The sequence below is a fragment of the Odocoileus virginianus genome, chromosome 2 (genome assembly GCF_023699985.2).
Source record: "Odocoileus virginianus isolate 20LAN1187 ecotype Illinois chromosome 2, Ovbor_1.2, whole genome shotgun sequence".
Taxonomy (NCBI): Eukaryota; Metazoa; Chordata; class Mammalia; order Artiodactyla; family Cervidae; genus Odocoileus; species Odocoileus virginianus.
Window position 1 is genome coordinate 13804561 of NC_069675.1, and position 13614 is coordinate 13818174.

A 13614-nucleotide genomic window follows, 5' to 3' on the forward strand; every position below is an offset into this window, starting at 1 on the left:
AGAGCCGAGTCATTGGAAAAGACCTTGATGCTGGCCATGGCAATGACAGGCTCAACTCCTTGCTCGTCACACAAAGGAAAGGGTGACAATGACCAATGTGACTCTGGAGAAATTTTATAGCAACCTTATTGCTCAACATGAAGAATGAGAAATGAGACAAAAGAAGTGAGAAAAAGTGATGGAAGAAGAAGGCCTCAAGGATGAAGAGAAAACGACTCCGGAGGTCAGCACATGCTCAGAAGGAAACAGAGTTTCTTCGTTTGAAGAGAGCAAGACTTGGACTGGAAGATTTTGAGTCCTTAAAAGTAATAGGCAGAGGAACCTTTGGTGAGGTGCGGCTTGTTCAGAAGAAAGATATGGGCCGTGTGTATGCAATGAAAATACTTCGTCAAGCAGATATGCTTGAAAAAGAGCAGGTTGGCCACATTCATGTGGAGCGCGAAATTCTAGTGGAGGCAGACAGTTTGTGGGTTGTGAAAATGTTCTATAGTTTTCAGGATAAGCTAAACCTCTAACTAATCATGAAGTTCCTGCCTGGAGGGGACATGATGACCCTGTTGATGAAAAAAGACATGCTGACAGAAGAAGAGACTCAGTTTTATATAGCAGAAACAGTGTTAGGCATAGATTCTACTCACCAACTTGATTCATCCACAGAGACATCAAACCAGACAACCTTCTCCTGGACTGCAAGGGCCGTGTGAAGCTTTCTGACTTTGGCCTTTGCACAGTACTGAAAAAAATCACATAAGACAGAATTTCATAGGAACCTGAAACAAAGCCTCCCCAGTGATTTCACTTTTCAGAACATGAATTCCAAAAGGAAAGCAGAAACCTGGAAAAGAAATAGACGCTAGCTAGCCTTCTCCACAGTAGGCACTCCTGACTACATTGCTCCTGAGGTGTTCATGCAGACCTGGTACAAGAAGCTCTGTGATTGGGTGGTCGCTGGGGGTGATCATGTATGAAATGCCCATTGGCTACCCACCTTTCTGTCCTGAGACCCCTCAAGAGACATTTAAGAAGGTGATGAACTGGAAAGAAACTTTGACTTTTCCTCTAGAAGTTCCTATTTCTGCAAAAGCCAAGGATCTAATTCTGAGATTCTGCTGTGAATGGGAACATAGAACTGGACCCCTGGAGTTGACGAAATCAAAAACAATTCTTTTTTTGAAGGTGTTGACTGGGAACATATCAGAGAGAGAGACCTGCTGCAATATCTATTGAAATCAAAAGCATTGATGGTACCTCAAACTTCGATGAGTTTCCAGAGTCTGATATTCTTAAGCCAACAGTGGCAACAAGTAATCAACCTGAGACAGACTACAAGAGCAAAGACTGGGTCTCTATCAATTATACCTACAAGCGCTTTGAGGGCCTGACTGCATGGGGGGAGATACCTTCCTACATGAAAGCAGCAAAATTGTTTTCCTCGAAATGGGATCCTAAATCGAGTTCTTTGTACAGCATCATGGTTTTCTTCTCACATACTCTTTTGAAAAGAGTTTCCAGGAAGCTTATGGAACCCACCAACATGATGAACATGGTGATAGTAAGTGGATTCTCTTCCATAATACATCTGATGACCAGTAGAACAAAGACAACCATTTCTATTATGTTGGGCATGAACAGCTGTCCTGCTTCTTTATAAGCATCATGAGCCAATCTGATGTTTTTTAAAAAAACTCACATTTTCCTAAGTTCATCAGAACAAAGGGGGAAAAACAGCCATCATCCAACTTTAAGACTGTAACATAAACTTATTATCAGTCATTTCTGTGTTTCTGTTACATGCTTCCTGTCAAGCCCACCAAGTATTTTTTTTTTCTTTACGGCTAACTTACGGCTAAAAGTTTGTAGTACTAAAGGAAATAAAGCAATAAAGAGCATCAGCAGCCAGAGTTCTGGCTGAAGGAAATAATCTGCCATTCTGAATGGGTGGTTATGGTGGTTTCTCCCCAGACCTCAGCTTCTGGCAAGTGGCTTTTTATAGACTCCAATCACAGTGCACTTTATTTATGGTACTAGGATAAAGAACCCTCAATCCATTTTGATTTATTTGCTCCTGCCCATCTAAAATACTCCTGCTGCTTTTCTGAGTGTTGATGGAGGAGGCCAGCTTGATCCATCGTTGCTCTTAGAAGGCCCAAAGGCTGCTGGGCATTGCCAAGGTGTCTCAGATCACATGGAAAATCCTCACCTTCTCTTCACAACTGTATCAGAAAATCCCTTTGGATATTGCCACGGACCAGCAATACCCACAAGTGCTGCTAACAGTACCTCAGCTCCTTCCTGGGAACACAGCAGGGGGAGCCTGGGCGGAAGCAGGCGGCCTGGAACCCTCTTGGCTAAGGTGCTGCTCCTGTTCTGTCTCCAGGCCCTCCTTGCAAGTGGTAAGGGAACCAGCCAGGTACACAGTGCAGAGCCAGCCTGCAGATCCTTATACACTTCACTCCTCAGTCCCTAGTGCGACAGTATTTGTATTCTCAGTGTTTCTCCTCTCCCAACTTGAAGGAACAATTTTGCCTTGGAATCATGATTACAAATTTTTCTTTTGCAGATGCCTTTCTGGGGGGTGGTCCTCTCCACCCTAAAGGGTCACCTGCAGGCCTGGGCTGACCTGGCTTCTCTGCTGGGGTGGTCTCTGAAGAGAGACGCTCTGAATTTTAACACGAAGTGCCTTTTCTTTCACAGCTGCCACCACCTTTAGAGAACTTTTGCTGCATCAGAAAAATGTGGAGGCTCCATGTTAATGCATTATTGCTTTAAAAATTTTGATGACACTTAAAGCATCATTTGCACCTATTTGGTAACTTTGCGTTTTGCAGAGTGTCGTGGCCAAGTCACAACTGGGAGACTGCTTCCTGCCAGTCTTGAGGTTGTAAACATCAGCTATGAAAGGAAAGTATGTCCTGCTGCTGCTAAGTCACGTCAGTCGTGTCCGACTCTGTGTGACCCCATAGACGGCAGCCCACCCAGGCTCCCGTCCCAGGGGTTCTCCCGGTAAGAATACTGTAGTGGGTTGCCATTTCCTTCTCCAGTGCATGAAAGTGAGAAGTGAAAGTGAAGTCGCTCAGTCATGTCCTACTCTTCGAGACCCCATGGACTGTAGCCTATTAGTCTCCATCCATGGGATTTCCCAGGCAAGAGTACTGGAGTGAGTTGCCATTGCCTTCTCCATGTCCTAGCTTAGCCATACAGAAAAAAAAAAAAAAAAAAGGGAATGTCAAAGTGATAGTAGTTAAATGAAACTGCTTTAGGTTTTAATGACTTAGAGGAAGGGAAAAGAATTTTAGGGAAATATTAAATCTGGATGAAGATTATGTGCCCCTTATTCTTTCATTCAGGGTTTGCTGGTGAGAAGGAAGTGAGAGTCTTTTGTGTAACTATGTAGTTTCTTTGGATTACCAAATAGTTGGGGTCTTGACCCCCATGTGTTTTGCAAGAGTATGTGGTAAGCATGGGTAATGAGAATGGGAGGGTGATAATCTGTATGTTGGAAAGTGGCATGTGATAATTTTGGGCAGGGGAGGGATGCCCACATTTTAACTTCTAAACTTCTGAAAAAACTGTGTGAAAACAAACAAACAAAAATAAAGGAGGTCAGTCCCGGGTGTTCATTGGAAGGATTGATGTTGAAGCTGAAACTCCAATACTTTGGCCACCTGATGCAAAGAGCTGACTCATTTGAAAAGACCCTGATGCTGGGAAAGATTGAGGGCTGGAGGAAAAGGGATGACAGAGGATGAGATGGTTGGATGACATCACCGACTCAATGGACATGAGCTTGAGTAAGATCTTGGAGTTGGTGACAGACAGGGAGGCCTGGCGTGCTGCAGTCCATGGGGTCCCAAAGAGTCAGACATGACTGAACGACTGAACTGAACTGAGCTGAATCCTTTCACCCAAACAAACTAGAAGCTGGGATGCTGAACAAGTTGCCACTTTGGGTTCTCCCAGGGAATCCCAGGCAGCCTCTTAGGGAGAGTTAGCAACCCAAAGGAATGGGGCAGAAATGGGGAGATTCTGAGTTTGAGGCAGTCAAAGGCATACCATGGGAACCAGATGAACTTAAAAGGTTCCAAGTAGAAAGTGGGAGAAGGAGATTAAGGAAATGCAAGAACCCAAAATGAAGGCTGCAGCTTTGCCTTACTGGGTGCTGGAGGCCTCATGTTAACCGTGGCCAGGAATCCAAAAGGACATCTCCAAGACCTGGCTATCTTCCCTATCTTTCTCCAACTCAGTATGGTACTGCTAAACATTCAATAACCAGATTGAATGAGGTAGCCTGATTGCATATACATTTTACTGATAGAAAGGATGGGTAGTACACAATTTACAAATAGTAATAAAATATACAGTACTCTTTATTGTAAACTCCATGTAGCCAATTAATCAATAAGTCAAGAAAGCTTTCACTGAGTTTTAGCAACCTCTTGTATGGATAGCCAGCCTAAGGTTGCAATTATCAGATGAGTATAGTTCTGAGTGTTGGATGATATTTCATTTATAGTTGACTTTCTCATTATAAAGAGAAGAATTTTTGTTGTTGTTGTTCTATTCACAATGTAACAGCCGCAGATATGCTACACATGTAAGTTTCATCTCAATTATTAATATTTCCTCCATCACTTTAGCCTAGTCAACAAAATTTTTAATTTTAAAAAATTAAAAAATAATATAAAGCAAGCCCTGATCTACAGCCTTTGCTAGTTTCTGTGAGATAAATATTAACACCAAATAAATACCAACACCTTAGCCAGTTTTCAAGTTATTAACATTAAGTCACTACACAATGAGTTGGAAAGATTTTCAGTAGTATACTTTTATGTAGTATTTCCACCATACAGAAAAGCAGAAGTAAATACCCTCAAAAACATGGTATAGCAAAAGTATAGGAAAATAAGTGATGTGTTTGTGCTTATTACAATTAAATAATTTATTAATGTAAATATATATAAATTGCTGTTTAATAATGCCTATGTTTAATAACCAGTTCACAAAATTCCTGAGAATTTAGGTACTGGCTCTTGTCAGTCAATTTGAGCCATTCCAGGGTGGTAGTAGCAATACTCATTGGCTTCCAGATGGTGCTAGTGGTAAAGAATCCACCTGTCAATACAGGAGCAAAATGGCACAGGTTCAATCCCTGGGTCAGGAAGATTCCCTGGAGGAAGAAATGGCAACCCACTCCAGTATTCTTGCCAGGAAAATTCCATGGACAGATGAGACAAGCAGGCTTCAGTCCATGGGATTACAAAGAGTTGGACACAACTGAGAGTCTGAGCACCTAATAGCAATATTCATACTATTAGCTCTTCCTAGATCAAGGATTTTCAACTCTGATGGTAGATCAGAATTCCCCAGGGGAGGATGTTTTTTGTTTTGTTTCATTTAACCTGAATGCCTAGGCTGCATCCAAGACCAAGCAAATCCAAATCTCTGGAGGTAGCACCAGGCATCAGTATTTTTCAAACCTCCCAGATAATTTCAGCATGCAGCCAAGGTTAAGAATCACTGGCACAGAACCTTGCTACTTAAAATGAGGTCCTGATACCGGCAAGTCAGGTGACATGCAGAAGCCCATTAGAGATGCGGAATCCCTGGCCCCACTCCAAAGCTAGATGTCCAAGAGACTGGAACTCAAATTAAAGTCCTGACTGCTGCACCCACCTCACATCAGCTGCCTAACTCATACTCACCCCTTCACTCCTACTTTTTCACTGAAGCCTTCCCTAGCAGTCCTCCACTGATGCATCAAGTCCCAGAGTGCTTCCATGGCACCCTGTACCTCGTCCTGGCTTTTATCACCACTGAGTTTCAGTCATTATGTATTGATTCTGCTGACGTCTGAATCTCTGAGCAAAGTGAAGAGGTAATAGGGGAAGCTCATTGCTGTGTGGGAGAGCTCTGGGGCTGTGAGAAGCCACTTGGCAGCCCCTGGAGCTTGAAGATCTCAGTGATAAGTGGGTTGGGCCAGAGTCTGAAGAACATGAGTGCTGTAAGGGATACACTGTGCCACTTGGATGAGGGCAGCCTCCTCTGGCAGGATAGAATTGGGTAAAGGAGAAAAGAGCTGAAATCTGGAAAGTTCAGGGTGTTCAATGATCAAATGAGGAGGCAGCACAGGTACCAGGGGATGTTAGGCGGGTTGGACTCCCCTTCTCAGTAGATTTATTAAGCTCAGAATTTTATTTTCTCTTTTTCTCCCTCTCTGTCTCTATCTCTCTCTCTCACACACATACATGTCCTCAACTCTCTCAGAAGAAAATGTTCCGGTTTTAGCAAATCCTCAGTCCAGCTGCAGAGACACAACCATGAGTCAGAGAAGACACGTCTCTGTAGTGAAGAACTGGATGGGGCAATGCTGCTGCTGTCAATCGAGATGGACGACTGAGCTCCTCAGCCCGGAGGCCCCTGCTCCTTGGATGCTGGCAAAGTGGTGAGTGCAGGAACTGAGTCAAAATATAACCGAAAGTGGGGTCCAGCTGCTCGCTGCTCAAAAGCCAGTAGAGAGACAAGATTGGTGGAAAGGAAAGTTTGCTTTATTTTCAATGCTGGCAACCGGGATGGGAATGAAGGGGGTGGATACCTGTCCAAAGACATACTCACCCTCACTGGCAATCAGTGGGCAAGAGCTTTTATAGGCAGAGAGAGGGGGCTACATTCAGAATCAGCACAGTCAGCTCTGACAGTCATCTTGACGTTGGTTATGTGGTGGTCTGACCAGCATCATCTTGATTGTTTTGAGTATATAGTTTTGAGTACAGTTCCAGGGTTGGTTTGTTTCCATCTCCTTGAGGCCAGTTCTTGGAATTGTCACAGCACTCTGGCCATCACGTAGTTAACTTCCTCCCAGGACTCAGAGTCTAGCACTGATGGTTTTTAGACATTACTGAGAAAAACCATAAATCACATGGCACAGGGCTCAAGAGGCCCAAGCTGTCTCCTTTCAAATAAAGTTTTAGGTTTTTCCTTTTATAAAATCTATGTGTGTTTTTTTTTATTTTAAAATGCAGAAAAAGAGGAGAGAGAGAAGCACCTATTGTCAAATGACAAGCAGACTAACATATCTATATATACATATGACATTTTGGTTTATATATATAGCTGTGATCATACTTTATGCACAAACATAGTCTATTTTTCACTTACTATTATTATATCATACTGTACATGTCCCTTGTTTTTTCTAAATTTTAATGAACTTCAACACAATATGCCATAGAATTTGTTGTTGTTTGGTTGCTCAGTTGTTTCCAACCCCATGGACTGCAGCACATCAAGCTCCCCTGTCTTTCATTATCTCTCTGAGTTTGTTCAAACTCATGTCCATTGAGTCAATGATGCCCTCCAACCATCTCATATTCTGTCCCCTCCTTTCTCATCCTGTCCTCAATCTTTCCCAGCATCAGGGTCTTTTCCAATGAGTTGGCTCTTCACATCAGGTGACCAAGGTATTGGGGCTTCGACTTCAGCATCAATCCTCCCAATGAATATTCAGGGTTGATTTCTTTAGGATGGACTGGTTGGATCTCCTTGCTGTCCAAGGGACTCTCAAGCATCTTTTCCAGCATCACATTTCGAAAGCATCAATTTTTCGGCGCCCAGCCATCTTTATGGTCCAACTCTCACATCCATATATGACTACTGGAAAAACCAGAACTTTGACTATTGAATGTACATATTTTATTTAGCCATCCTTTGAGTACAAGGCATTTTGCCCATTTCAAGTTATCAGTATCATATATATGACTTATGAAACATCTTTTTGCAAAAAAAAAGAAAACAACTTAAGTTTAGATTTCAAGAATTGGGGTTTTGGGCCCAGGGTGGGAGGAAGGGAAAGGAAAGGTGTATTCTTCCTGACACTGTTGTTCAACCACTAAGTCGTGTCCAGGTCTCTGACCACAAGGACTGTAGCACACCAGGATTTCCTGTCCTTCACTATGGGTAGACAATTTTTCCACAGATGGGGGTGGGGGGGCGTGTGGGTGGAGTTACAGGATGACTGAAGCAAATTACATATTATGCCACTGTTGATCTGACCGGAGGTGGAGCTCAGGGGGTAATGGGAGTGATAGAGGGTGACTGTAAATACAGACGAAACCTCAGTAACTTGCCTGCTGCTCACCTCCTGCTGTGCAGGCCGGTTCCTAACAGGGGGCTGGGGACTCCTAGGCTGAGCCACCTCTCCTGAGAACCAAATGATAGGAAGGTACACCTTGAACTAAATTTGGACTTTATTCCTTTCATTTCCCCTTGCCAGGAACAACAGTGTAGTTAATCTATCATTGGTTTGAAGGATGTTTCTTTATTGGCTTATTAAACAACATTATCCTGTATGCTACTGGCTTGTAAAATTATTATAATTCCTACAGTGAATCTATGTTAAATTAAATGTTGGGGGGCTTCCCTGGTGGTCCAGGAGTAGAGCCCACCTTTCAGTGGAGGGGATGCGGGTTTGAGCCCTGGTTGGGAAACTAAGATCCCACATGTAGCAGGGCAACTAAGCCTATAAGCCACAACTAGAGAGGCTGTGTGCCACAAGGGACAATCCTGCTGCCAACCCTGCCTGCTGCAACCAAGACTGGAGGCAGCCAAAAATAAATAAATAAAATAAAATATTGGCCAAGACAATCTCAGTCTCTAAAAGTAATTTGCCTGGAAACAAAACAGTAGCCCAGCTCTTACACCTGCTCTGTGTTCTGGGAGATACCACCTACTTCCTCCCCAACCCCCAAATAAATCCAATTTATCACTTAATCTGGCTTGAGTAGATCTCTGTTCTTTTCAACAAAAAGATCATGGATTAAATGAACAGAATTTCAGTACCTCTTAGAGTCAGAGAATATCAGGACTGAAAGGGTCCTGGCACAAACAGACCCCTCCTCTGCTCAGCCACGGCCACAAGGACTTGAGGTCGAGCCCGTCCCCAGCTGCAGGAGTGCAGTGAAAGCCAATCAGAGGAACCCACTCACCTCCCCACAGCAATAGGCTCTCCTGCCTCCTAACATTGATGGTGCCAGAGATGGGCATTTGACTTACGCCATCAGAGCAAAGAGTCATCTATATGGCTTATGGCTCTTTTAATAACAACAACGAGGAGGAGGAGGAGGAGAAGGAGAATAAGAAAAACAGAACTTCTTTCAATGTTATGAAAGTAGCATGTGTTTCCTGAGGAAAATTTAAATACAGGAAAGGATGAATACGTAAATAAAAATAGCCTCCCTTGAAATCAGGGAAATGCCAAAGAAAACCAGTGAAACATCACATTCATTAGACTGGCAATATTTTTCCTTATGATCAAGTGTTAACAAAATAGTGGGAAATGAATTCTTTCATACTGCTATGGGCATGTCAATTATTACAGCTCCTATTGAGGGCAAGTTGCCAGTATCTATTAAAATTTAAAATCTTAGGACCCACTGTTCCTCTCTATCTGCCTTGGGGAGATCTTTGTAGACATATCCAGCTAACTAGGATCAAAGATGTTGACTAAAGCATTGCTTGCAGTAGTGCAAAATCAAAAACAACCTAAATGTCTGTGAAAAAGTGAACAGCTAAATCAATCTAATAAAGCCATACTACAAACTAGCATGCTGCAGTTAGGAGAGTGAAAAAGATCAATGTGTCATAATACCCAAGAAGGCGTGCTGTTGAGTGAAAAATGCAAGTTGAAGAAAGAAAGGTACAGTCCAATGTCATTTTAGTTTTTTAAAAGCTACACAAAATAATCTGATTGTCATCTGTGTGTTTCTATATATTTGTGTGTGAATGCAGAGAAAAAAACATTTCAAAAGTAGCGATGGTCAAAGGTATTTAGTTTATTCTTACTATAAATCATAACTATGCTCAGGAAAAACTCAATAACATATTGTGTGATCTTACTTTAACAAAATTGTTTTCAAATATACATATACACAGGAGAAAATTTGGAGAATGCACAAAGAATAAAGACACAAATAAAATAGCCTCTAATGCCACCTCAACTGCTCACCCTCTAGAGCCCTTTGGGAAAGAGTCAAGATTCTACTCAGGGGCTCAGGCTTGTCCATCAGTCTATCACTGCCCTGCCCACAAGGGAGTATGGCACCATCCAACCCAGAAGACCTCCTGATCTAAAGAGCACCCTAAACTCTGCAAAGGTCATGGTGCCCACCCACCATCTGTGATTCTAGACAAAGTTCTGAATTTTCCCATGACTACTTCAGTGCTTTTTTAAAGCAATGAATATCAAATCTTTTGAAACAAGTGCTCCCCCCTCCCTTTCTTTGTCTGGGTGTATGTTTTGTTTTGCTTTATTCCATCAGGGTTTTTTGTGTCCCTGCTTCTTGGTGCCCTGAACCCACATACAATCTGCCTGTTGACCAAGCCTGCCCTGCTCTTCTCCCCACCCCTACCCCACCTCCCAGAAGGCTGTGTTTTCAAAGACACACCCCAGGTTGCCTGCCCCCACCCCACCCCACATCTATGCCTCTTGTTTCAGGCTTGCCATTGTGTCCCAGGCAATCTGCCTCACAATGAATTCTTAGCAGATGATGGTATTGCCCTGTCTCCACGTTCTGAGCCAACCCCAGTTATGCCTGGCATTCGGGAGTCAGCATTTTGTAAGCTTCTGTGACATTTGAGAGCTCACATCCCACTTCTCCCAGCATTTGGAAAAAAAGAAAGAAGGACAGAGAACTGCTCTTGTCACCACCAATGAGCTCATCCTGCTCAGAGAGGCCATAAGAAAGCTAAATCTCACCCCATGAATCAGGAAGCCTGAACTCACAAAAAAGCATGCATTCCTCAGCTGCCCGACCCACCCGGCTGACCTTTCCATAAAAAGGAGAATTACACTGAAGCCTCCTCCCTAGAAGGAGTTAACTAATTAAATGAAGACAGACATCTTTTAGTGAAACAAATCCTTCACGCCATCCACCGGAACCCTTTGATTTCTATACACTTTTCCCTTCAGGCCTCCTGTGACTGAAGTCACACATGTTCGGGGACCACTCCCAGCTTGAACACTTGGGACAATTTTAAGGAAGTCACTGAACCTCTCCTAGTTTCCCTTTCTTGGTCTGCAAACTGGAAGTACTAGGTCCTATCTTTTCCCATTGTGATTCCAGGACAATATGCCCTTGGTCATGACTCAGCCTGAAAACAGTGGTGCCTTGGGGTTCAGTTTGCCTCTTCATCCATATTCACACCAGACCAAAGCCACTGAGCTGTCATCCCCAGACTCACAGAACAATGGCCTGGTTCTCCTAGCTCTGGCTCCTCAGGATGGAGAAGTCTCTGTGTAGTTAGCCATGTCATCTTTCCAACTCAACTGACCTTCTGGTCAACTTTCCTCTACATCTAACAGTGGGGCCAGTCTGCCTCATAGGGGCCCTTGTTCTCCCTCAGAACTACTGCTTTATATTTATCTTTAAGCACATTTCTTTCTTTTTACATCCCTCCGGGGAAATTTTGAAGACTTTCGCATCAGTCTTCAAAGATTTGCTTCCTCTCTTAGCTGGCAGCCGTGGTCCTTCCCTCTCTGCAAGGTAGCTGATTCACCTTTTCACTCTAGTTTTTTGTGAGTCTGCCATAAAGATTATGCACTGATTCAGAATCTGAGTTTGGTTTAGGCTTAGAGTTTGCTCACCTAAGTGTGACAGTGTCTTCACGTCTTTGTAATAAATGGTATCTGTTATTGTAAAGCATATTACACATTAGTTCTAAATTATTCTATCGTGCTTGTACGGGCTGGTTGTGATTATTCTAGATTTCCTTTAGGATTGACTGGTTTGATCTCCTTTCAGTCCAAGGGACTCTCAAGAGTCTTTTCCAACACCACAGTTCAAAAGCATTAATTCTTCGGTGCTCAGCTCTCACAGCCATACACAACTACTGGAAAAAACCATAGCTCTGACTAGACAGACGTTTGTTGGGAAAGTAAAGTCTCTGTTTTTTAATATGCTGTCTAGGTTTGTCGTAGCTTTTCTTCCAAGGAACTAGTGTCTTTTAATTTCATGGCTGCAGTCACCATCTGCAGGGATTTTGGAGCCCAAGAAAATAAAGTCGGACACTGTTTCCATTGTTTCCCCATCTATTTGCCATGAAGTGATGGGACCAGATGCCATGATCTTAGTTTTCTGAAATGTTGAGCTTTAAGCCAACTATTTCACTCTCTTCTTGCACTTTCATCAAGAGGCTCTTCAGTTCTCTTCACTTTCTGCCAAAAGGGTGGTGTCATCTGCATATCTGAGGTTATTGATATTTCTCCCAGCAATCTTGTTTCCAGCTTGTGAACACTTTAGACAGGTGAGTTCCGTGGTATGTGAATTATATCTCATTTAATAAAGCTGTTATGCTTTTGTGTGCTGACCTGCCCATGGCCTTGTTCCCTCCCACTTTTAGAACCAGCTTCAGAGGCATCTGTGCATGTTCCTCATAGAGGCGCTGGCCCTGTTTGTGCTGCTTGCCCGTGTTGATCCCAGTCCTGGGGCCCTCTACCACACTCACCCCACCAGATCCAGAGAGAAAGAGAGATTAAAAACAAACAAGTAGCATGTACCTTCTGAAGGTCATTTAGGTTGTTTCCACTTTTCCTCTTGGCAAAGGAGCTGCAGTGGCCATTTTTACTCACATTGACTTGTGCACTACTGTGAGTTTTTCAAGAGGATGCACTACTAGAGTGAAATTTCTGGGTCGTAAGTCATAATTCATCTCCCCCAAGACTTGACCAATTATTCTTCAAAACAGTTGAAACAATTTATATTCCTGCCAGCAACGTGGGAGAGTTTCCATTTACCAGCCGCTCTCCAGCTCTTGACCTATCAAAGCTGATTATTTTTTTTCTTTTTCAGCATGACCATTATAGAATCTTGTCTTGTTTTAGTGGGCATTTCTCTGATTACCAGTTGAGCATCTATCCATTAGTTTATGAATACTCAGTTCTTTCTCTGTGAGTCACTGATTTTTATCCAAACAGCAATTTTCTACTGGGTTATTTGTTCTTTATTTCTTGGTGTGCATTCTGGGCACTAATTATTATTACATGGCAGATATCTTCACTCAGTCTATTAGCCTGTCTTTTCACGTTGGTTATGATGTGCTTTAGTATTTGCAAGGTTTTGATTTTCATGGCAACAGAGGATGAGATGGTTGGATGGCATTGCCGACTTGATGGACATGAGTTTGAGTAAGCTCTGGGAGTTGGTGATGGACAGGGAAAACTGGCGTGCTGCAGTCCATGGAGTCAGACACAACTGAGCAAACGACCTGGACTGACAGAATTCTAATGTTGTCTAATTTTCCTCTGTGGGCTTCCCTGGTGGCTCAGTGGTAAGGTGTCCACCAGCCAATGCGGGAGTTGCAAGCTTGATCCCTGGGTCAGGAAGATCCCTTGGAGAAGGAAATGGCAGCTCTTTACAGTGCTCTTGCCTGGGAAATCCCATGGATGGAGGACCCTGGCAGGCCATAGTCCACGGGGCCGCAAGGAGTTGGACGCAGCAACAGTGCAATTTCCCTCAACAGTTCATAGGAGCTTTTTGTTTTGTTTCAGAAATCTATCTCTACTCCATAAAAATAATCTTTGTTTTCATGCTTTTCTCCCACAGTTGGGCTTGAATCTAAATG

At 43.1% G+C, this 13614-nt stretch overlaps 1 pseudogene; it reads left to right on the top strand.

The window, feature by feature from the left end:
- The first annotated feature begins 36 nt into the window (after positions 1-36).
- Positions 37-12543, top strand: LOC110138456 (serine/threonine-protein kinase 38-like; annotated as a pseudogene).
- Positions 12544-13614: the final 1071 nt, after the last annotated feature.